General features: G+C 41.4%; 1 long non-coding RNA gene across 2 annotated transcripts; it reads left to right on the plus strand.

Moving 5' to 3' along the window:
* Window positions 1-5,708: 5,708 nt before the first annotated feature.
* LOC140917944 (uncharacterized) lies at window positions 5,709-21,539 on the plus strand. 2 transcript variants are annotated; one of them, XR_012161043.1, is made up of 3 exons: window positions 5,709-5,839; window positions 8,135-8,209; window positions 21,237-21,539. It is a non-coding gene; the product is annotated as an uncharacterized lncRNA (long non-coding RNA). The 2 variants fall into 2 exon arrangements; XR_012161044.1 differs by lacking the exon at window positions 21,237-21,539 and adding an exon at window positions 10,888-11,146.
* The last annotated feature ends 2,031 nt before the right edge of the window (window positions 21,540-23,570 follow it).

Below are 23,570 nucleotides of genomic sequence, written 5' to 3' on the forward strand. Positions count from 1 at the left end.
AGCTTGCATTTAGTGTGTGGAAAAAAGAGGGGATGCCAGTGTGGAGACCGAATAAGGGAGATGTGGTCAGAGCAGCAGGGAAGGAAGATGAGCATAGTAGCTGCATTTCTGAATGGACTGAAGAGGGGAACGATGGAGAAAGCTATTGAAGTTTCAGGTTGAGGTTGCAGAAGTTGAGATAATAAGTGAATGGAAAATAAGTGAATGGACTAATATGTTGGAAGTAAGGATAGAGAAGAAAAAATGAATGTTTGAAATGTTGTAAAGAGAGAAATGGGAAGCAGCAAGCAGGGAATCATAGAGGTAGAGAGGAAAAGGTTATTCTTATAGCTCCAGAAACCTTTCTGTTCAGGTTAAGTTGTTCTTTCCACAATTTCTAGGAAATGGTTCTCTCATTGTTTTGTATTACACTTTAGCAACCCATTGGAAGGTTGCAGCATAAATGGCCATTCCTAGAGTTCTAAAGATATGTCTCAGGCATATGGAGTACAAACACCAATTGTACCCCATTCCTCTCAATCCATCCGAAAGACCAGGGACTTAAGGGCCTCAAAGTTGCTGCAGGCAAGATTTCAAAATCCTGTACCGATTGGTATGGTAGGCATCTGGAAAACTATTTATGAAGAAGGAGTCAAAGGTCCCTCTACAGTCTTCCTAGTTGCATTGTGGGGGTAAGTGTACGAGACTCATCTGAGGAAGATTTGCAAAGGAAGTTTCCATTCCTGTGGAGAGGCAGCTATTGGTAGGATGGTGCGGCTGGGTTGGTTCCCAAATAATTCCTTAAATTACAAAGCTCTTGTGCTATATAGGGGAACTTCTATTTTGCCTATCATTCTGCTTTAATAATACTTAAAACTCTGCTTATGCTTTTCCTCTCTACGTCTACGATTCCCTGCTTGCTGTTTCCCATTAGTGATGAATGAAGCTGTGCAGCAGAATAAGAAATTTCTTACCTGATCATTTTCTTTCTGTTAGCAGGTTCTTTCATCATTTAACCTAGCCTGGTAAACGACTGGAATGCAACTTGTTAACAAATTGAAATGTTCCTTTGAGGGAAGACTTGGATGCACAATTGCTTAAAGGGTACTTATATAGTCTATCAAGTTGTTGTTTTAATGCTAATAATTGGTTGCTGGAGTATTTTTTTAGATTTGGAAGAACTCTTCTAGCACCCTGAGCAGAAAAGCTGGTCTTAGTCCTGGAGCCTCCAGCAACAATCTTGGACTGCCGCTGAAGTCCACAGGTGGGAAGGTATAACCCATTAGTAGTGATAGAAAATTATTAGGTCAGAAATTTCTCATTCTCTCAAACATAAGACGACCTATTTGATGTACATGTTAGTAATCCTTTTTCCCAGGGCCTAGATGTCAGGGGTGAGCATCGGCAGTCCAGCTCAATGGTTAGAATTGGTCTGAGAGCTTTCCAGAAACAGGGGCCAAAGGTCAGAGTCAAAGTCAGGAGCCAGAAACCAGAGCCAAGGTTCGATGCCAGGAGCTGGAGACAGGGGTTAAAACCAGGAGCCAGGAATAAAGAAGGGAACATGGGGCTGGAGCAGGACAGTCACAAGGCAGGGGCAAGAGCAATCACAGCTGCAAGCAGAATTGTTGAGCAGTCGGCATCTGGCTGTTGCTGCTGAGCTCAAAGGCAGGCCTACTGGCTCTCTTCAGCCAATCGGGCAGGTCAGGTAATCAAACAGTCCTATCAGCACAACCCATCTATGTTCATTAATCAGCCTGGAGGCTGGCTTGGCTAGTCCTCAGGCTCAGATGAAGGTGCTCAGTCCTGACACTAGACAGCATAGCATTTGAAGTGTGCACATCATTTGCCCCTGAGGTCATGGTACATCTGGTATGCTGCCAAAGCTGTAGGAAAGTTTCTAATGTACCATTATGCTGAGACCAATGCACAAGTGGAGGAGTTGGTCTGTCACACCCTAAATCCAGATTGAGGGGGATAGTCATACAGTGTAAAGCTGAGAAGAGCACTCAGTATAGTAACATTTTAAATCTGCTTTTCACTAGCCGATCAGAAAATTGAATTTGCTTGGATATTGATATAATCAAGAATCTGTTGGGAGTTTCTCTCTCATTTGCAGTCTATGTATACAGCCTGGGTTCTCCCTTTCTTTGATATTACAGGAAACTATTCAAGGGTGGTTTGTACAGCAAAAGCTAGCTTGTCCAGTGATGCATCAGGATAAGCCAGCTATTAAGATCAACCATTGTATGATTGAATCCTGAACTCCTGATACTAAACCCTTGTCTTACATGTACAATCCTCCTAGTGGGTGCAGTTAAAAGGGTATAAAAGTGTTCACAGTGGCATCGTCTATTTTCCTTCCCATATGGGTATAAACTATACCAGTATGAGCATTTTTATACTGGTATAACTATCCTCATGCTAGGGGTTGTGTGTGTATAACTATTTTGGTAAAAAATCACACCTCTAGCTGACATAGTGATACTGATACAAAATCTTTGTGTAGACAAGGCCTTATTCATTTGACTCCTCTAAACAGTTGTCTGGGGAGTCACTTACCAACCCGCTTCAATTGTACTTCATTGACTGTGACTGAGGTAACATTTGTAAAGACAGCAGTGAATCTCATAGGTTATGTTAGGAGAAACCTGCAAGGAATCCCATAGCACAGAGCAGCAAAATTCTAGCCTCCTGCTGACTTCTGAAGGACTGGCAGACTTGTTTTTATTCTTCTGCACTGTTGTAAAAAAAACAACAACAAAATGCAACCCCCCAAGAACAGGTGCAAGATCAGTTGGTGCTAGCCAGGATATACTTAATCACAAAACAACCCCCACATACGTAGTAACCTTCATGTTGATTTTTACTGTTGTGAAGAGAAAAAAAGAAACAATCCCTTTGGCCTTAAAAGTTTTTCTCTTTCACCATGTTTTCAACTCTGTTGTGTATGTACCCAGATATTATAAAACAGGATGTGGAATTCTATATGCTTTATATTGGTACAACCTGTAATACCTATATTATTTGGTATTCGTCTAATGTGCTTTAATTCCACTAATGTCATAAAATAGCCTGAGAGACAAGATGGGTGAGGTAATATCTTTTATTGGACCAACTTCTGTTGGTGAGAGAGACAAGCTTTCAAGCTTACACAGAGCTCTTCTTCAACTCTGGGCTCTCAAAAGCTTGTGGCTCTCACCAGCAGATGTTGGTCCATAAGAAATATTATCTCACCCACTTTGTCTCTCTTATACCTGAGATCAATAAGGCTATAACAACACTGAATAAAATAGCCTGAAATATCACCACTATTGTGGCTTGCATTGAGACTAAAAAAAGACCAGAATAGCACACAGCCTCAATTTCCCAATACAAATAAATTCATCAAAAATAAAAAGATGATTAAAGCTTTGCAACTTCAGTAATTGTTACTCTCAGTCCCTTCCTTCTTGCTCAGGATTAATATATTTAATGTGACACTAGTTCAAACAGATAAAGATGCAGATTCACAGCCCCTCTCTGTGGCTGAATACAGTGGACCAAATGCATGTCTGGTGTAACTCCATTGACTTGAAATGGAGTTCAACCAAGAATGAATTTGATCCATTCTGTCAGCTTTATAGAACAAAGAATATAGAACCATGCTTAAGAATCAACGTGAATTATAAACAGTGTACAAGTAGATAAATTGTACACAGGTCAGTTTTTAGATTCAGGCATGCTGTGCACATGAGCTTATTAATAATACCACTATTTGTATGTCTATAGCACCTTTGATCCAAAGGCATTTGGTAACCATTAATGAGCTCACGCTCACAACGTCCCTGAAGTAGATTAGTAGTTTGCAGAAGGGGGAACTGAGACACACACAGACTGAGGATTTTAGGTCAAGAGTACACAGGAAGTCTGGGTCAAAGCCAGGTATAGAACACTGACATCTGCCACTCCTGTGTGTTAGCCATAGAATACTGACCAAAACTTATGTTCGCCTTATTCCTTGTACTTTGGTTTGGCAGGGGTGAAGGTATTTACCTTTTGACAGGGAAACTTGTTCAGAAGAAACGCGGTCCTGTTATGTTGCTTTTATTTTTTGTCTCCTCCAGTGAGCTTCTCTCTACTTCGTCTCACTTTTTGTCAACTATGGCTATATTTTTAGAAGATGACAAAAGGTGAAACTTTTCTGGATCCTGGCTTCTTTCCCCTGCTGTGGCCAGAACCTTCCGGCAGTTATCAGAGGCAGTCTAGACCCATGACTCAGGCTTCAGGGCTTTATTAATCCTTTCTACTGCTGCTCAGATGAGCACTTCCAAAGCTGTAGAGATACTAAAATTCTACTAGAAACTCTCAGTGAATCTCAAGGTTCCTGATGTTGTCCAGGCTCCTTGCACTAGCCAAAGCACTGAAATCCTAGAAATATCTATCCAGGGTGGGTTTGTTTGGGTGGGAGGTCAGTCCCAGAAAGGAAGTCATCAGCCAGCAAATTTGCCAGCAAATTTTCCATTTCTGCCTGCACCATTAAACTGCACTAGTATGGTTGAATTTGTAACTTCTGTGCCTAAACACAAAATATCCTTTAGTCTGCTTGACTTAGATGGTCTCCACCGACACAGGCTGAAGGGAGAAAAATTAGCCCAGAATTGGGCAGTGCACGTGGAAGGGTCAGCAGCAGTTCTTCTATGCCCCCCCTACCCTTGGAATCTGCTCCTTGGGACTGATGAAAAGTTGGGACTCTGGAGAGTGTGATGAGGTGTTAGGGTGGGCAGGAGACTGAACCGGGTGGAGCCAACATAGGCAGCATGTTCCCAGTGGACAAATTAAAATACCAGTGCAAACTGTCTGTCCATTGTTGACTCCCCCTCAAAGTCACTAACTTCCTGCAGAGAAAATTGGAACATGCAGCTGAGGAGGAGGAGCCAATGACAACTCACCTGACATTGTGCAGGCAAGAGGATGAGGATGGGGATGGCCACAGGACGCATGGAAGGACATCTGTTCCATGTCTCTAGGCAGTGATCCAGGGGGGAGGTGAGTGTGTTTCTCAGGAGTCCCCAGAAGTTTGCAGGTTTTGCATCTTTGAAAGGATATTGGGAAATGAATATTATTGACAATCTCATGGTCTTTAATTAGGTGTCATTTTCCTTCTGCAGCAGGAAAAAATCCAGCCCCTAGAAAGCAGCTTTCATTACACTTCCCCATCTTTTTCCCTGCATCCCCATATAATTATATTTCTCTCATGCAATATTTAGCTGGGTTCATAGGCTCCTCAGCCCAGGGTCGCTGCCTTTTTATATGTTGGGGGGTTTTTTAGAGTGTGGTGCTCATCAAGGATAATATAGAAATAATATTCACTTAGGTATAATGACTTAGTACCTTTACTTGTGCGAGTAGTACCTTACTCTACAAATAGCCTCGCTGAAATCAACATGAGGTTGGTCGATGTGACCCATAGTGATCATCAGTGCCTTTCCAGTAAACTGATGTGTTGCCTTGGTATATACATTTACAGTATAAACAAGTATGAACAATAAAAGTAGTGTAAAATACAATGTAGGTGTAATCTGCATTTGAAATACAGCAAAGTTACTGAAGTAAGTGTTCCTCTTAAACAAGAAAAATGCACTTTCTTAAAAGTAGGAATGTACAGTATTCTTTGTCCAAAAAGCTCTCCCAGTCCAATGTATTTCAGTGGATTTAAATGATGAATCCTTTTTTTTTCCTCTCCAAGTGTTCCACTTCATAGCATTCAAATGTTCGCAAGTAGAGAGTACTGTGAAAATACCAGCCTCAGTGTTGCTCCTTTGTTGCCTGTGATAGTGGTAATTCATACTCAGCCACTAAGTACCACAGCCTTACTTTGCAGGTGAGGATAATTTAATTTTACAAGTGTGTTGAACATTAATTTTCTTGCAAACATTTCCCGTTATCAAGGTTTAGAAACTACAACTCCCAGAATGATCTGTAGGAAGTTCCACCCTTTATGTGGGGAAAGTGGTTGTATAAAGGGAGCGTGCTCAGTGAATTTTCAGTTTCCAAGGGGCAGCAAAGAATGAAATTGTATTGGGTTAATTCCTTGAGAGCCCTTCCACCAACTGTGGTTGAATCTGATATTATAGTATCTCACACACAAACTTTAATCAGCTGCTTCTCTTAAAGTTAAAAGAATAAAACAAAACAAAAAAAACTCCTTTGAACAGAATCTATACATTCTTCAATTTAAAAAGAGACACGTTTAAAATAAATATATATTATACAGTGAAGACCACAGTGCAACTGCACCTGTGATGCAAGCATGCAAGTGCCACTGTTCACAGTAGGGACTGAATGATTTGCTGTTGCAAAGGAGGCATTTCATACATTAATTCTGCAAAATCAAACATTATTGCATAGGATTTGGGCAAATGCAAAAAGATAAAAAGCCTGGTGCCAGGAGGAAGTTTTTCACCAATTCTTTCAGTGCTCGGAATCTTCCAGACAAATAATCTGCCACAGAATGTAAGAATGAATCACCACAAGACCGTGAGCAAGCAAGAAAACTTCAACATACAAAGGAAAAAAATCTTAGAAAATTGAGCTTGAATTGAAAAATCTTAGAAAATTGAGCTGAGAATCCAAGTGTAAACTTAACCACAATGGCTGCTTTTGGGTGACCACTATTTTGCATTTGTTTATAGTATAGTCATATAGTGTGTGTTAATATAATAAAAATGTAAAACATGATAGATGGTACTTTGCCTCCCCGCTTGGAAAAAAAAAAAGTAGAGAGCAAGGAGGCTGTTGCCCACTTTTGCTCCTGTGGAAAAAGAGGAAGGTTCAGCAGCAATCCTTGTGCTCCCCTGAGAGTAGAGGTTCTATATCTAGATTTTTATAAGGTTGCCAAGAAATCACCATTGTGACACATTTGTTACCAGTCTGCCTGAGGCATCAGGTGATCAGGCTGAGGCCACAGGATCGCTAAGGGAGGAGATGACTGAACACACCAAGTGTCTAAGTTTGAAAGCTCTATTGATAAAATAATAAAATAACAGCGGAGAGTGATGAGTGCTTCCCATGTCACTCAGAGGAAGGAAGAAAGCGTTAGTGCCCCAAGCCCTAACCCACTTTCATACTCACATACTCAGTAGCTGAGGCTGGCCAGGCCTGAGTGTAACGTAAGAAGAAGATGGGGAGGGGTGGATGGGAGTTCTGTCCTGTGCGTACAGGTTGTCCAGGGTCCACTGTGATCTCCGGATTGCTCCAGCTCTCAGGAGGGCTTTGAGTCCTGGGCTCCTCTGGGTGTGTTCCATTCAGAGGACCTCTTTGTACCAGTCAAAATCGGCTCTCTGTGGTCTTCTCGACTTTCCCAAAACACACCAGCTAGACTCTGTTGTCCTCTTTGTTTTCCTCCGTGCTGGCCTTCACTTGCCTCGCTGGTTATAGGCTGGATCTGCAGGTCTGTTCTTCAGTTGAAACTTCCTTTCTCACGGCTGGTCGGTGGATTCCGGGCCCCACTCTTACTTGGCAGGCAGCCCAGAGTCAGATATGTGCTGTGGCCTTGAGCTGGCTGGAATCAGAGTCTTATCTTTGGGCCTAGCAGGAACGTGGCGTTAACCCGTTCTCTGTGCTCTTCTGTCTTCCCCCTCTGGCCTCTCGCAATCTGCAAAGGAATCCTCCATTTCACACTCACTCACACCTTTGACCCTTCCCAAAATACTCTGCAATGCTTGCAACAGTGTTAGCAATATACAATTCTGATCTGCCTTCTCCAGGGGACCCCTTGAGGGAGGGGTGTGACACCATGATATCCAAGCATTTTGCTAATCAAAGGCCACTGCTGGCTAGCAGTGCTATCCTCCCCAAAGAGGGTAGGGAGGAACAAGTAGGTGGCAGGGCCCCATCTCTATAGCTTGCAGGCTCAGAGAGCATGTGCTGCAACCTGTGTTTGTGGCAAAGAATCTGTGCTCCCCGGGAGACACTTTACCTGCCTGAAACACAATGTATCACAAACCTCCAGTTGGGGCAGTACAGTTCCCCCGATGCTGAGCTGGGCCTTCATGGTACAGCTGATCCCATACAGTATATAGACTCAATTCCTTGTATGGGAAAGGTTATTCTTTGCTATAATGAAAACAAAATAGGCTATATGAAAATGGGAGTCTCCTCTTGTTTCTGACTGCAGGTGACCAAAGCTGATGAGTTATTTAGCTGCAGAAAATCACTATTCAATAATGTTACCCTGGAAGCATTCAGTAAGGTATGGCTTTTTTATTGCTATTTGTATTAAAAATGATATATTTCAGAGTAACAGCCGTGTTAGTCTGTATTCGCAAAAAGAAAAGGAGTACTTGTGGCACCTTAGAGACTAACCAATTTATTAGAGCATAAGCTTTCGTGAGCTACAGCTCACTTCCTCAGATGCATATCGTGGAAACTGCAGCAGGCTTTATATATACACAGAGAATATGAAACAATACCTACTCCCACCCCACTGTCCTGCTGGTAATAGCTTATCTAAAGTGATCATCAGGTGGGCCATTTCCAGCACAAATCCAGGTTTTCTCACCCTCCACCCCCCCACACAAATTCACTCTCCTGCTGGTGATAGCCCATCCAAAGTGACAACTCTTTACACAATGTGCATGACAATCAAGTTGGGCTATTTCCTGCACAAATCCAGGTTTTCAATACGAATATAAACATGGTCTTCAGCATAATAGAACTGTATATTTTAGTATATTTTTTACTTTTATTTATTCAGCGTCACATATATGCATTACACTTTACAGACAAATAAAAGGCATGACCCCTGCTCCAAAGAGCTTGCAGTCCAATCACACCTTTATGAGATTTTCTTGATCACACATTTCCTTTCATTTTTTATTTTTGTACATTTGAATGACCCTCCAAAAATTAATTTAAAAAATGGAACAGCTATGACAAACCTCTTCAACAAAATTGTAACTCATGCTTATCACTACTAAAAAAAATAGAGACACCGCATATTCACTAAACGTTCTAATCACACACACTAACAATCCGACACTATTTCTCTAAGATGGTGCTGGGATTGGTTGGACTTCTGCCTCAGGGGAAAGTATAGAGAGACAAAGAAAACTGTAAAAGTGCCATTGGATTGTCAAGCTGCCTCATTGCAATAAAAGATCAATACCCAGCAACAGCAAACGGGTTTTACCGTGAGTGGAATACAGAACCAGTACAGTGAAACTACTGCTGCTTTTTAGTATATTTTTGCTGTCTGGGACTGGAACTCTCCTACTAAAAGCATTAGGTCCTACACAATATCTACGCATCCTGACTGTTTTCAGCAATGAAAGCTGCAGGTGATATTTGACCTGAGAGAGTGTAGCCAAGACCTGCTCAGAGCTAATCTATAGCAGCGGGAAAAGATCACTCTTAAAATCTAGTTCGCAAAGCCTATTCTGCCTAGATGGAGGAGACTCTGCAGTCCCTCATGCGATTACTGCCACCTGCAGGCCAGGGAGGATGAGATGCCTGGGTGTGGAGTGCACTGTATGCCTCTCCCCTATGCTCCACTGGTGTGTCTTCCTTTCAATTAATCTGTTAGCAGAGGGTGTGCCTGCAGCAAGAACTTGCATCCTTACCACAGCATGTGTAGGCTTTTCAGGGCAAAGACGGGACCTTTTTTTGCAGACAGAGAAATGCTGTAGAGTTGAGTTTTAGGCCTCATTTTGCTGTTACAGTTACATCCAGCCAGTTACATCAAGTTCTATTCTGGCTACTTATACCTAAGTAAATACAGAAGTGTTTTCTTAAACCTGCTGACTTTTCTCTTCCAGCTTCACTCACTTTACCATGCAAAATTAGAACCTACTATGGGCACACTGAGGGATGTAATGTAAAAGCCAGTAATGTAAAAGCTTCTGTTCAGAAGATGAGAGAAATCAAGACCTCCTTTCGCTAGGCTGGTGGAGAGAATGTAAGACACACACTTTACAGCACCTACAACACTCTCTAAGTGCTGTACAAACAAAAGAAGGCACAGTTCCCATCCTGAAAAGCCTGCACACTCTGTGGGAAGGATGCAGATCCTCACTTTGTGCACACAAATCAGTTGGAAGGCAGAAAACTAGTGGACAATATGGATGAGGCATATAGTGTACTCCCCATTCAGACATTTCACCCTCCCAGACCTGGGGGTAGCAGTAATAAAAAATAAATTTGGCATGAGGAACAGCAGAGTGTCCTGAATTTGGGCAGAGTAGGATTTGCCAACTATATTTTAAGAATGACCTTTACCCATTGCTGCAGATTAGCTCTGAGCAGCTCTTCATTAATCTTCACCCAGTCAAAACAGTGTTAGTTCTCTAAACAGAGCCCAATTGGGGCTGTAGGGAGAGATCTTCTACCTGCAGCACCAAATGGGCACTGCCAAGGGGAGAGATGATCAAGGCAAGCAGCAGAGTTAGGGTTTAAGGTTAGTGAGTTACCTCTGATGTTACAATGCTGCTGCTCAGACCCCTTTGCCTCCAGCATCATTTTTGTTTATATGAAACTGATAAAACAACTAAGAGAAAAAGAGAAGTGGCTTAGACAACTTACCGATCAAATAAAAGTTTAATGGCAGTATCCTGTAAAATGTCTATAGGTTCAGGGATAGAGGGTGTGTTCCTGACCCTCCTGCCAGCCCAGTCCACCTAAGCAACAAAGTTGTGAGACCCTCTAGTTTATAGGTCATTGAAAGAAGGCAAAGGGTAAAGATAGTCAAAAAAGATTAAAATAAAACATTGTTCTGAACACAATTGTGCTGATAGATTTACCTGGCTAGTAATTAGAAATATATATGTATATTTATTAATATTCTTTAAAGCAGGATTCCAAATCCGCACACTAAACTTGAGCGAAGTATTAAGCTGCCCTGCTAGTGATTGCAATAAACTCCTTTCTCTACAGCATGCTGTGGAGGTGAAACAGACAAACCATTACTATACAGCAAGATGAATACAGAAGACACCTATGAAAGCTTGATTGACTAATCCTGCCACGTTTTATGGTCTGCTTGAGTGTGTGGTGGGGCGAATGTATTGCAGCATGTATTGCTGCAGTTATCAAATGAAGAGATACTTTTAACAAAATGGGATTCAAGACACCAGTAGTGCAATTAGTTACAGTATTGGCAATGATTCCAAATTATTAGTACAGAGGTATATGACCAGCAAGAGAGTTTTTTATGAAAACGGTGTAATTTTCAAAGTGTTAGATGAAATCTGGATCAGGCTTTCTAAGGTCCAACTAATTCAGTAATAAGCTAAGACAGCTTGGTACGCAGTAGCTATACTGATGTCTGAGACTGTAACTATTCCAGCAAAATATTTTGCAACATTGAAAATGGGATAGATGTAACTGGGCCATCTTCAGACTTCATAAAGCTCTCTGCAAAATCAGCAATAAATGAGTTAAACCAGTGACTGTTTAAAATATTCAGGTCTCTCTCTAAAATTAAATTCAAGAGTCTTATTGTCAGTGAAACATGATAGGTTTATTAAATACTCTGTAGAATACTGTACTAGAAGTGTCGGTTTTATCTGATGCAATTTTTCTCCTTAATCTGAGCTGTATGGATGCTACTGCAGCTTCAAAACATCTGGGCACAGCAATTTTTTTCTTTCCTGCACCTGCAAGTGTAAGTACACACATAAACAAAAAAGAAATTAAATCTTTCACAGAGCCAGAGGTGTGGGGGGGAACCCAACCAGCCATGAAGCTCAAGGGAGCAGTATGACAAGCCCTGAGCTGTAAACAAGCTTGAGAGGGATTTAATTCTTATGACAAGCGCATGGACTCAGCATATGCACACATTTCAGTGGAGGAATCACAGAGGACTTAATGCAAATATAAAAAAATTCAGAGCACATCAGGCACTTCTCTTCTAAAAATAGCCCCACAAATCAGGATGAGCTAGTGCTGTAATTATCTTGATTTTCAGAGTTTTGCCACTCGTAATAGAGTTTAAAAAAATTCCACTCTTAACTATAATTACAGATTATAATTTATATATTGTAAACACTTTGGGGCAAGGAATGGGTCATTGTGCATGTTGGTACAATACCAAGCACAATGGGTGTCCTATTCCTGGTTGGGTTCTCTGGGGGATGCTGCAGAATAAGGATTGAATACTGCATCATGTTCTACAGAGGTTTAGTCGGTGTCTTGGTCAGCAGGAGAGCTGTTTTAAGGAAAGAATTTAGATGTTTGCTTGGTTTATCTGCTTTGTACTTTGGTATCTAAATTACTTCCACTGCACACTCGTTTCCTAATTAGAGCCACGTCCTTTCCCTTTTAAGTATGATTAGAAGTATCCTCATTCCAACAGCAGCCTTCTAAAATGTATACTATGAACCAGAGTCTGCAGACGTAGGCAAATCTCCTGCAGCCTTTAGTGTGAGTCTTCCTTTAGTTAAGGCTGCAGGATTTAGCCAGACTTTAGAAAACCAATGTAGACCAGAGTTGTGAGGGGAGGAGTATGGGCACACTTCCAAGCTCTACCCACAAAACAGACTATCTGCTTAAGATACAAAACAAGATTCCATTCACATTAGATCTTCATAATCTGATCAGCCTCCTTCTTTTTGTCTTGGCTAATAAGCTTCTCTTTTCCTCATCCAGGTTGACTGTTAACTTGCAACACTCGCTAGTTTATGAAAGTTGCATTTATTTTAAATATTTATATTTTAATACAATTTTGTGGTTATGAGATTCCAGGATACCAGTTTTCAAACATGATATCTTCATAGGGATACTGAAATACTATATCATCAACATGCCTAGTCTACTAATGATCGTTACACCACACAGGGTGACCACAGGTCACACCAAATGTTGTGCAGTGAAGTGCCCAGATCTGGCTGAATCCTGCAAATCCACAAATCTCTTGGGCAGCCCTGCAAGCAGTGCCAGGTAGGGTCAGGGCATACACCCCTTCATGGGTTGTCGGAGAGTTTGAGAACATGGCATGCTGGGGTGTTTTTGTCCATCCTGGCAACATGGCCAAAGAGCGTGCAACGCTGGTTTTGAATAAAATGAGCAACCGAAGCAAGGCCAAACACTTTATGTTCAGGATTTGGTGCTGACAGTACATATGGAAAGTGTCTAGCCTCTCCAAGTCTATCTGTAAGAGGGTTCAGGTTTCTGACCCATCTAGCTGTACAGATAGTACACAGATTTGATAGATCCTGAACATTTTGTCTTAGTGCAAAAATATTTTTGCATCCATAAGCAAGACTTGGACCTCATGCAGGAGGTGACAAGACCTATTCATAGAAGAATGTTTGAATTCTTCAACTGTTTGAATTCTGCTGGCAGCCTACACAGATGAACTCCTCAGTGCTTGCCACGGTACTCTAACCCACCCGCACTGGGAGTTCTGGTGGCTCATTTCTGAGTTCTAGAATGAGTTGTTCTGCCATGAGATGTTCAACCCCTTAGTGTAGGCAGTATCTTGGAGGCTTATGGAGGGTTCTATGATTTCTCCATCAACAAGGCAGCATTGTTGGTGTGTCTGAGTCCTAGACTTTGGTATTCTGCCATGAGATGGTCAACCTTGTAATGGGGTGCGGCCCTCATTGCCAGGCTGCTGCCTCCTTCTGGTCATCCTGGGGATTAGTTCAAGGCCACGTTCATGGTCTGCACACTGGCACTCTGTCTCTGCTCCCACTTATGGCTCCTCTCTCAGCTCCCAGAACTGCAGAATTATTTTCTCAACTCAGCCCTCCGGCTAGGTCATTATCTGTGTTTTCCCCTTCCAGGGCAGAGCTGGGAAATCTCTGTCCAACAGTCTTGCCACTTCCTTAGGGGGAGGGGTGGGACCCAGGCCCGCCCACTACTCCAGGCCCCAACCCAGGGACCCTGTAAATAGCAACCTCCTGCTGCTTCTCTGTAACCTCAGTCAATGCTGCTCTATTTCCCTGGGCCACTTCCCCATAGCCCCAGCACTTTCTTCACCCTTATCTCAGGGTCTCAGCTGCTCAGTCCCAGGAGCCAGCCACTGTTCTTCCAAGGTGCTTACAGTTCTTTCAGCCCTCCTGGAATGCAGTCTTTACTGCTTGGGCTCCCATCAGCAACTGACCTACACTGCCCTGCAGCTCCCTTTTATGTGGAGCTGCTGTGCCCTGACTGGCTGCTACTTGCAGCCCCTCTCCTATTGGCTGCTCCCCACGCAGCCTCCCTGGCGCTCTATTAACCCCTTCTCTGCCAGTGTGGGGCAGATGCCATATCACAAACCCCATAATGCAGGCAGCATCTTGGAGACTTATAAGAGCAGGGCTGAAATATTACGACTTCTCCACAAACAAGGCAGCACTGTTGGCGTAGTCTTGGTCTGTGGATGATGATGTCTGTAAAGAAGAAGCTGCATACTACCAAGCAGAATGTGAGCAAAGACCTTTTTGGGGACTGGTAACAATGAGATTGGCCTGTAGTTGTCACATTTGGCGTGAGAGACTTTGCCCTCGAACAGTGACACTATGATGCCATCTTTCCCTTTTGCTGATAGTTTGCCTGATGTTCACATTTTTAAAAACAGTCACTGGTTCTAAGGCACTTTGAGTAGCACAGGTGCAATACCATCAGCACATCCATTCCATAACTTTGGGATGGCTTTTCGTGCTTCCTCGCGTGATGGAGGATCAGTGTTCATCTCTGGATCTGCAGCTGTGTGGTTTGCTAGGTCATGTGGCTCTAGACAATCATCTGCAGGTCTATGGTTCAGTACACTTTCACAATGTGTTTTCCATCTTTCCAAGACTTCATACGTCAATGAGCAGGGAGAACCTTTTGGTTTCATAATGAGGATGTTAGAAGTCTGTTTATAGTTACCAGCCAGACACATGATAGCTCTGTAGGCAGGATGCAGATTACTGTTCTTTTGGCCATCTTCTGCTTTGTCAGCCAGGGAGTTGACATAGAACTTATGGTCACATTTTGCTATGGCATGGAAAATGCCTTTCAGCCATTTATGTTCAGCCAAAATGCTTTTCAGCCATTTCTTGGATATTTCCATGCTTATGTGCTTCTACTTTTTTCACTAATGTATCAAAGGTCTCTTCAGAAAGCTGAGGTTTCTTGCCCAACCATCTGAAGCCAATTGTTCCAGCAGTAGTATGTGTTATAGTATTATGTATACCACTCCAGGTGATCTGTGCTTCATCTAAGAGGGTACCGAGGTTACGTGTATGATTCTCGATGGTTGGTGTGTATTTCATGGCTTCAGTAGGATCCTTGATTAGATGCTGGGCATATGTACTGTTGGTGGAGGTCTGGTTTGTGAGGAGTTGGAAAATGCAATGAGAGCTAAGCAACAACTATTCAGAGTTTGGTGGTGCTTCTTCACTGCCAGAGACCAAGTGAGATTTCACTATGAAGTGATTTCTGATCATGCCCAAACTGGGTGTTCAAGTTAGTATTTAGGTGCCTGTTTTATTAACCTAAGTAGTTTCCAAATATGGGATTTGAACATCCCATTATGGTGTGACTATTTGACAAATGAGCCTTGTATCTTAGGTGAATAATTAGAACTTATTTTAATCGATCTTTCTAAGAGAGAACTTAACAAAGTATTCATTCAAATTTTTTTCATTTCTATCCATTTTCATTTAAGGGCAAATTAATATGAAATACTCTCCTTTAGATTTCAAAGCTAATACTCCAAAGGTCAGTAAAATTGTAAATAAGAGATACTTCTTCCCAGTGAGGACCTATATCCATTCTCTTTTATAGACTAGAACGTCCCTGCATAGATCTCTGTGTGTGGGGAGGGCAAAGTCTGAAAGTAAAGCGCTCTTGTGTGATTGTACAGGACAAGGTTGTCTTTAATGCTGTCTTAACCCCTATAATTAGAGATGAGCCTGAATCAAACTCCCAGATCTGAACATCCGCAACCTTTGTGGGAGATTGAAATTCAAATCCAGATCTGGATTCTAATGTTGCAAGTGGCTCATCTAGCACAGACTGAACAAGACTTCTAATCTAAATACCCCTGAACTTTAGAAGTTTGAACATTCAGATCTCAGTGTAGCAGTTCAGGTCCTGCAATCCTTTTATTCCCCAAAATTGTACAATGCAACACAGTGCACCCTACAGAGAGGCACATAGATGACACTTGTCTGCCCCACTGTTTCTTTTGCAGCTCTTCAATGAAAATGAGCCATAGCTCTGTACTTGAAAAGAATCCTGGTATGAAAGGTGTTAAGTATTTTTCCCTTCAGAGTAATCACTTATGCAGATCAAGAACTAATGTTCTGTGGGCCCAGTTTACTAAATTAAACAGGCTATATTGGTTTTCTTCAGGTCTTACATCCAATAATCAAGGCATTGGTCTCCTTTGAGAGATACATGGTACCTCTGCAGTTAGTTAGCTAAAAAAGATGTTGCTAAAATTGGTAACTAAGCAATATAAAGCCAGGCAACTCTACAAATATCTTGGGACAACATTTTTATTTATTACTTATACAGTAAGTACATTGAACTATATGGACAAACACCACAGTCCCTAGCTCAAGAAGTATAAAATCAAAGGGCCTGGGTCTGTAGATCATTTCTTCAGCAAGTGGCTTTAGTCATGAGTAGTTTCAATTACATCAATATATGTCAAATGGAGTTTACATTCAAAGCTATTTGAATTATTTTGTATAAATCAGCACCTTGTTCTTTACTTGTTACTACATACAATGTGCCTGATTCTTCTAAGGTAACTTTCTAAAGAAGGGGAGCTAAAAGATGTTGTTTTGTCATTGTGAGGAATGGCTGAACTATTTCAGTGCATGCTTTAAGGGTCCCCTCTTCAAAAATGTCATTAATAATCACCATCAAAAGAAGATGCAGATGATCGTAGGCAGCTCTTACCAACCTTGAAGGGCATCTGGTAGCTTGGATTCCTTGTAGTGCTTTAAGTGGCTTTTGTTGTGTGAATGGGCTGAAGACAGGGAAAAGCCAAGGGATGTTTCCAGCCCTGATTGACTTGAGGGAGACCATGTGGGTCAGCACAGTGCCCAGAGTGTCATCTAACTAGGTCCGTGTGATGCAGGTAAAGGAGGAATGTCTCATCACTTATGAGGTTGTTAATAGTGAATGAATGGCTTCTTGACCTCTGATGTATCAGTGATCAGCATCATTTTGAGGACTGGGTCTGCAGCTGTGTTCCCATCATGGTTTGTGCAGGTGGGTATCGAAGGAGTACACTGGATTAGTAGTAAATATCTGGTTTGCTTGGTTTATTTGTTCGTTACTGTTTCCAGGGCTTGCTCTTTCCACTGCAAACTGATTTGTGGAGGAGGTGTGATGGTGTCCTGCGGTGAGGGTGGAGGTTGTGGGGGATGCAATGAATACAGAGGGAGCAGCAGAACTTCTTGGCCATATGGACTGAGTAGTAGTAGGGAATAGAGGAGCTGATGCAAGTGAGCTTGGAACAATTTAAAGGCAGACTGCTGAGGGTATTGATTTGATTTTTTTTTTTTTACTGCTCATGGGTCTTTACCCAAGCAGTGATGGTAGGCTGTGATCTTTGTAGGGTTTAGGCTTCCTATTGTCAGACTGTTCTGGGGGGGAGTAAAAGAGAGTTCCCTGCTCACCTGGGGCCTTTAAAGACTCCCAGACCCTGGGACAACTTGCATGAGTAAAGACCACTTAAATGAGTAAAAATGTATGCGATCAGGCCCTTTGACAGACCTAGGGAAAGATAATAACATACAGTGGGATAGGCTGAGGAGAGCGGATGCTTACACACATTAAGGTCAGGTGACTTGTTTTTATAGCATCCGCATATTATTAGTATTTATTTTTAGTTGTTCAACTTTACTGACTTGCTGCAGCTATGAGAGTCACCATTGGAGAGGAACTCGAAAGCAGGGGGCTTGGAGGCGAAATCCTGAAGGAGGGTCATTATAATAGTTAACTTTTTATCTTACTCCACGCTTCTAAATTCCTGCTTGCTGTGCAGCATGCATGAGACTCAGTCATGGCTACCACCCATCACTTCCAGAGCAGTCTTTCTACTTTTCTGGCTGCCAGGGTGGCTTGTGGTGGTTTGCGGTGTTTTAAAGCAGAAAAAGGCCACTCTTTGAGCTGACTGTGCTGTAACTGCCATTGTCCAGTGGAAAATCTGCCATCTTCACAACAGCAAAGAGGGTTTCTGTGGATAAGTCAGTGGTCTGATTTACTCTTTTGGGGAGGGTTTTTTCCTTCATTTTTGGGTGGGGGGGCATGTTTGTAAAGTAAATAAACCCCACAGTGTTGAGTACTTTATTAATGAACCTGGCTCCTATTCAGATACTCTATCTAATGACAAGTAAAGAAAATGCCAATTTATATAAATTATTCAAAAAGCTTTGAATGTTAATCCCATTTATGCTACATTGCACAGTGTGAAGCTGTACTTTTATCCTTGCATTCACATATGCTGTTTGGAATATTCTTGAAAAACAGCTCTGAGAGTTTAAAACAGCATGTCTTACCCTGCCTCTAAGAAAAGAGAGAGAGATTTGTACAGGTATTGTTAAAAGTAAGAAACAAAAACTGTCAGATTAGGAAGACAATTGCCAGAAGACAAAATTAGCCTAAACATGTTAGATGAATTTAAGCCTTGTTCCATTAATTTCAACTCTCTGTGGAATCACAGGCCGAACATCAGTAACCTGCAAGATTTGTTAAAGGCTTTAGTCTTCTAATTCCCACTTGGGTATTTTAATGTTGACAGATGTTGAAATTCTCAGACTGCAGCTTTGCATCCATATTCCTTTCCTCACAGACACCTGTAATGTGATTCGTCTGTTTTCTCTGTTATTCCCTGTGCTCACTTAAATGTAATGTACGTTTCTCACCACACCACTAGTTTAACTTTATATCCTCTCCTACACACACACCCCCCCCCCACCAAAAGTGCAGAGCACTAGATTCCACCCTTAAATATGTGGCTAGAAAAATGGCATATGTAGCACTGCAATATGAAACCATTGGTTTTATAGTGATCTAACACAGTTACATTATAATAATACTGTTCCTTTAAAAAACATGACTGCCTATGTTTGTGTGCAGACCCTTAAGGCCTCTCCTTTGTCCTTCAGATTCCCTGCCTCTAGATGAATGAAAAATATGTCTGAATAGTGAGGAAGCTCACCCAACCCCTACCTCTAATCAAAGTGGCAATCTGTTATTCCACAGGAATTTGAGCATGAGTGGAAAATTTAAAACATTGCATCAAAAGATAAATTGGACTCATTCCTTGGCATTGTCTAGTGAATCCTGTGAACAGTTTCCTAAAAAGGTTAAGAAAACGTTATGTTCGTTATAACTGCAAACTTATAACATATTGTCTCTTCTGCCATGTATGATGTTCCTTTATGGAATAGAAGAAGGCCTTAGCCATTTTAAGGTTTCTTTTCCCTTACTTGTTTTTTTACATTCGAAGAATCAAGCCATGACTTCTCTTTTTGGTTACCATTTCTTCAAAGAACTTGGGTAGTGGCATCTCCTGCAATCACTGCTGTCCATGAGCTCCATGAACTTGTCTGCCTGATAACTAACAAATCTGGAGATTTGAAGAAGAGTCCCATTACAGTAAACTGACCTTGGGGACACACCAGGGGCTGGACAAGGGCCCCATTGTCAAACCAAATTGTAGGTTATGAGCAAAAAATAATAATATATCTATATATATAGATAATTCTATCCCTGCCTTTTAGTACTTTGAAGGGAATTAAATAAAAATCAGGCAGACCAATGGATTAACGTAGCCAAAACACACGTGAGAGAATAAAACACACCAGCCACTCTATAACAAGACTACATTGAAGAGCTCCCGATAAACCATCGCCCTCTCCCCCGCAAAATAACATGTAAATCTGGGGACTGGGGGAAACTATTAATATTTTTATGCTTACCCGTAGGTCCTAACCAGGCAAAATGATCCTGCCATCATAGGCCTTGTGCAGACTAGGATTTAACATGTGAGGTTAGCTGACACATGCTAACTAAAAGTCTAATCTAGGGAAGGTACATGTGTAGGGATGCCATCTTTCTAACTGCTGATAACCCGATATCCTTGAGCCCTATCCCGCCTCTTTCCCCAAGGCTCTGGCCCCTCCTCCAGCCCTTCCCCTCAAGGCCTCACCCCCTTCTCGGCCTCTTCGCTTGAGGCTCCGCCCCATCACTTGTTCCACTGCGTCCCTCACCCCCATCACTCACTGGATAGTTTCAGTGATGCAGGTAGAAGGTGGCCCCAGCTAAGCAGAGGACACAATGACACAATGCCTCCCCCCACTCCACAGTAATCGGACTTTTGATTCGAGTGCCGTTCAGGTTTGCCATGTCTCCTTTTTGACCAGCCTTTCGAGTCAAAAACTGGGTACCTGGCAACCCTAAATGGCACCCAGACACAGAAGCCAAAAACTGTATTGTATGGGTAAAACCCAGACAGGTGACAGCCGTATGCATGTGCTTTGAAAATATACTGTGCTGATCAAGTTAAAGTCTAGTGTGGAGCAAGGTATTGCCTTATTTTTATTTATTTCCTCTCATAGTACTTAAGGGTGGGGGAAAGTGTTAGTTTTAATACTAATCTAGAAAAAGCTATTCAAGCCACCACTCCATAAAAAAAACTACCCTGATGGCATCACTTATCACCTAGTGCTGTATACGTGGCTGAAAGGAAGGACTAGGTGCCTAATGTTCCCATCCAATATCTTTGGTTTATGCAGGCTCACTCCTCACTCCAGTACCTAGAGGCAGGCCAGCAAGCAGAGTCATGGCTTCCTCATCTAGGATGATCTGTGGGTCAGGGCAATCAGTATCCCTTTACCACTATCGTAGAGCTGTGCTGGCTGCTGCTGTCCCTAGGGGACAGAGGCTAGAGAATACCACAGAAGACTTTGGGAACAGCCAGAATAAGAACCACTCAGGTAAAAAAAAAAAAAAAAAAAAAGTGCAAAAGAAGATGCAAAATGCATCGAGTCCACCTGAGCAAATGTGTTCAGGTGGTTTGCGCTGACCCTTCTGGTCATACTGGATACTCTCAGCCAATTAGAGGACCAGAAGAAATAGCATGAGACTTCAACCCTTTGCCTCCCCCCACCATTATTGTTAGTTGTTTGCATTACAGCATCACCTAGAGATCCCAACCCAGATCTGTGCTATGTATCTTATGTACATAGGAGACAGTTCTAAATAAATGAGACAGAAAAACAGTGGAAGGTTAGAAAGGAAGTATTATTACAGATAGGGATCTAATATCTTTTTCTTCTATGTTTATACAGCACCTAGCACAAAAGCGACCTGGTCCATGATATGGGCTCCTAAGCAGTACTGCAATACAAATAATAGAAAAGGCACAAAGGTCTGTAGCAGAACTGGGAACTGAGTCTTTCCCAAGCCCTACTCTAGTGCCTTCCACTCCAACTATCTAACCAATCTCAGTTTAAAATTCGAAAGACACAGAGAAAAGCTGTCTCAGCATTTCCATAGACATCCAGATAGAGCAAAACACGTGATGAACTTCAATACCAATTTCACTGATGTGACAAGATCATACAACTTACTGTGTGCGAAACCCTGCAAAATTGGAGGTAAATTTTGTGTGTTTTAATTTTGCACTGAATATTTTGCACAGATCTGAAATTCTGAAGGCTCACCAAATGTGCATTTTGTTATGAGAAAAATTGCATGTGACCTTTTCAAAGTCTTTTTCTGCTATACCTTAAAAGCAAACGAGTGAATGTACTGTATCTAACAGTCAAAACCTTTGCTGTCTTTCAGCAGATACACACTAGTATAAAGAAGTTACTTGGGATCAAACATAAAGAATATGTTGTCTTGTTCTGAGGCTTCAAAGCTTTTTTTAAATAAAAAAAAGTATGTAAAATGTACAAAGCAGAGTAAAACAGCAGTTAATATCTTCATTACTATCTGTCAAAAAATGACAGTCATATAAGAAAGTCAAAGAGACCAAGTGAATGAGTGGACAGCTTATACAAATTACTTTTACAGTGATTTCCAAAGAGGTAAGATACAGCTTAAGCCTTCAAATTCCAACTTGAACTTCTTGGCAATGGCAACATTAATATTGGCACTGCAAAATCTTTTACCTTTTTCTATTCTGTCATTAACGTTTTTGAGTTTTAATTACCTTGGCAAATGTTTGGGTACATACTGTCCACAATTATACCTACTGAGAACTGTTAGCCAATAGTATTATCCTGGCCTGTAGAATTCAGCTTTATCTATGCTTTTTCAAATACAGTATATGTTTTCTAGGAACTTCAAAAATTAATGGACTTCTTTTTTCCTGCCCCAGGCATATCACAATTTAAAACCAGAAACAAAATGCTGACCCAATCACTGGTTCCAAGACATGATCCTGGGGCCTCAGCATAACATTTTCCCAGGCTCATCCCCATAATAAATTACCATTTTAATGATAGTTCTAGTAACATATGGTGAATGAAAAACACTTTTTGTAGATTAAGCAATATAGTTTCCATTAACAATTTATAATACTTCAGGTCTTATAGAGATTCAACTGTCTAAATGTTTGTTTGATACAGTTTCGGCTGAATTATTTAAAATATTCTGCTCCTTTCTGTTTTAAGCTATAAATTTGCAATAAAAATACTATTCCTGGTGAGAGTGTCATATCTTAAATGAAATGTACTAAATATAAATTAAAGAAACAGCAACAGCATTATACTTGAGAAGCCATAGGATACCAAATACATTTCTGCTGTTAAAATTAATTAATGAATATGTACATACCAGGTAACTATTCCTGTGCTAGTCAATTGTCTGTGTTTAATCCAAGGAGATGAACAAAGATAAAGCAAAAAGCTCATTAAATCACCTCTTAGGGCTTATTGGGGGGAAATTATTTTTAAAAGTGTTAATAGCTGGCATTGTATTTGTTCAAGAATACAGCTAATGAGTAGTTGATAGGGTCTCAATATAGCCATATTCAATCTGTCTGCAGCCTTGACCCTGCAATGAGTTACATGTGAGAGGACCCTTGCTCTGCACACAGCTCGTTACAGGACTCGAGCCTTAGTGGCAACAATTGGAAGCTTGATGACTCAGGGGTGTAAAATGTAAATCTGTATCTACAGCAGCTATCACAGTAAGTTCTAGATCAAGGATCTGTCATTTTGCTGCGCACACTCTTTGAATTAAAAAGTAATTGTTTTAACATAATTAAGAATTTGGGCCCAAGGCATGAAAAAATGAGGTGATAGGTTATTTAACAGAGAACGTCCTGACCTTTACCTAATGTATTGTGTATTTTGTACAGAATTAAATAGAATAAATCTCAGGACATCTGCTTATATGTGCTTACTCAAGCATTGTCTCTGTTATCGCAAGGTATGCATAGTAAATTGGAAGTATTCACTCTCAGATTGAATTCTGGTGCCATCCACTGTTGAGAATGCAGAATTGCAACACAAGCCCCTGGTTTCCAGATCTTAGCATGAAAAAGATCCCACTCTTTATGATGATTCCTGCCTGCTTAATATATAACTTCCCCTTCCCCTTATTATTAATTTGTATTACCATAGTTTCTGTGAGCTCCAGTCATACACCAAGGCCACATTGTGCCTAGGCAC

This window comes from Lepidochelys kempii, chromosome 10 (assembly GCF_965140265.1).
Source record: "Lepidochelys kempii isolate rLepKem1 chromosome 10, rLepKem1.hap2, whole genome shotgun sequence".
NCBI classification, from domain to species: domain Eukaryota; kingdom Metazoa; phylum Chordata; order Testudines; family Cheloniidae; genus Lepidochelys; species Lepidochelys kempii.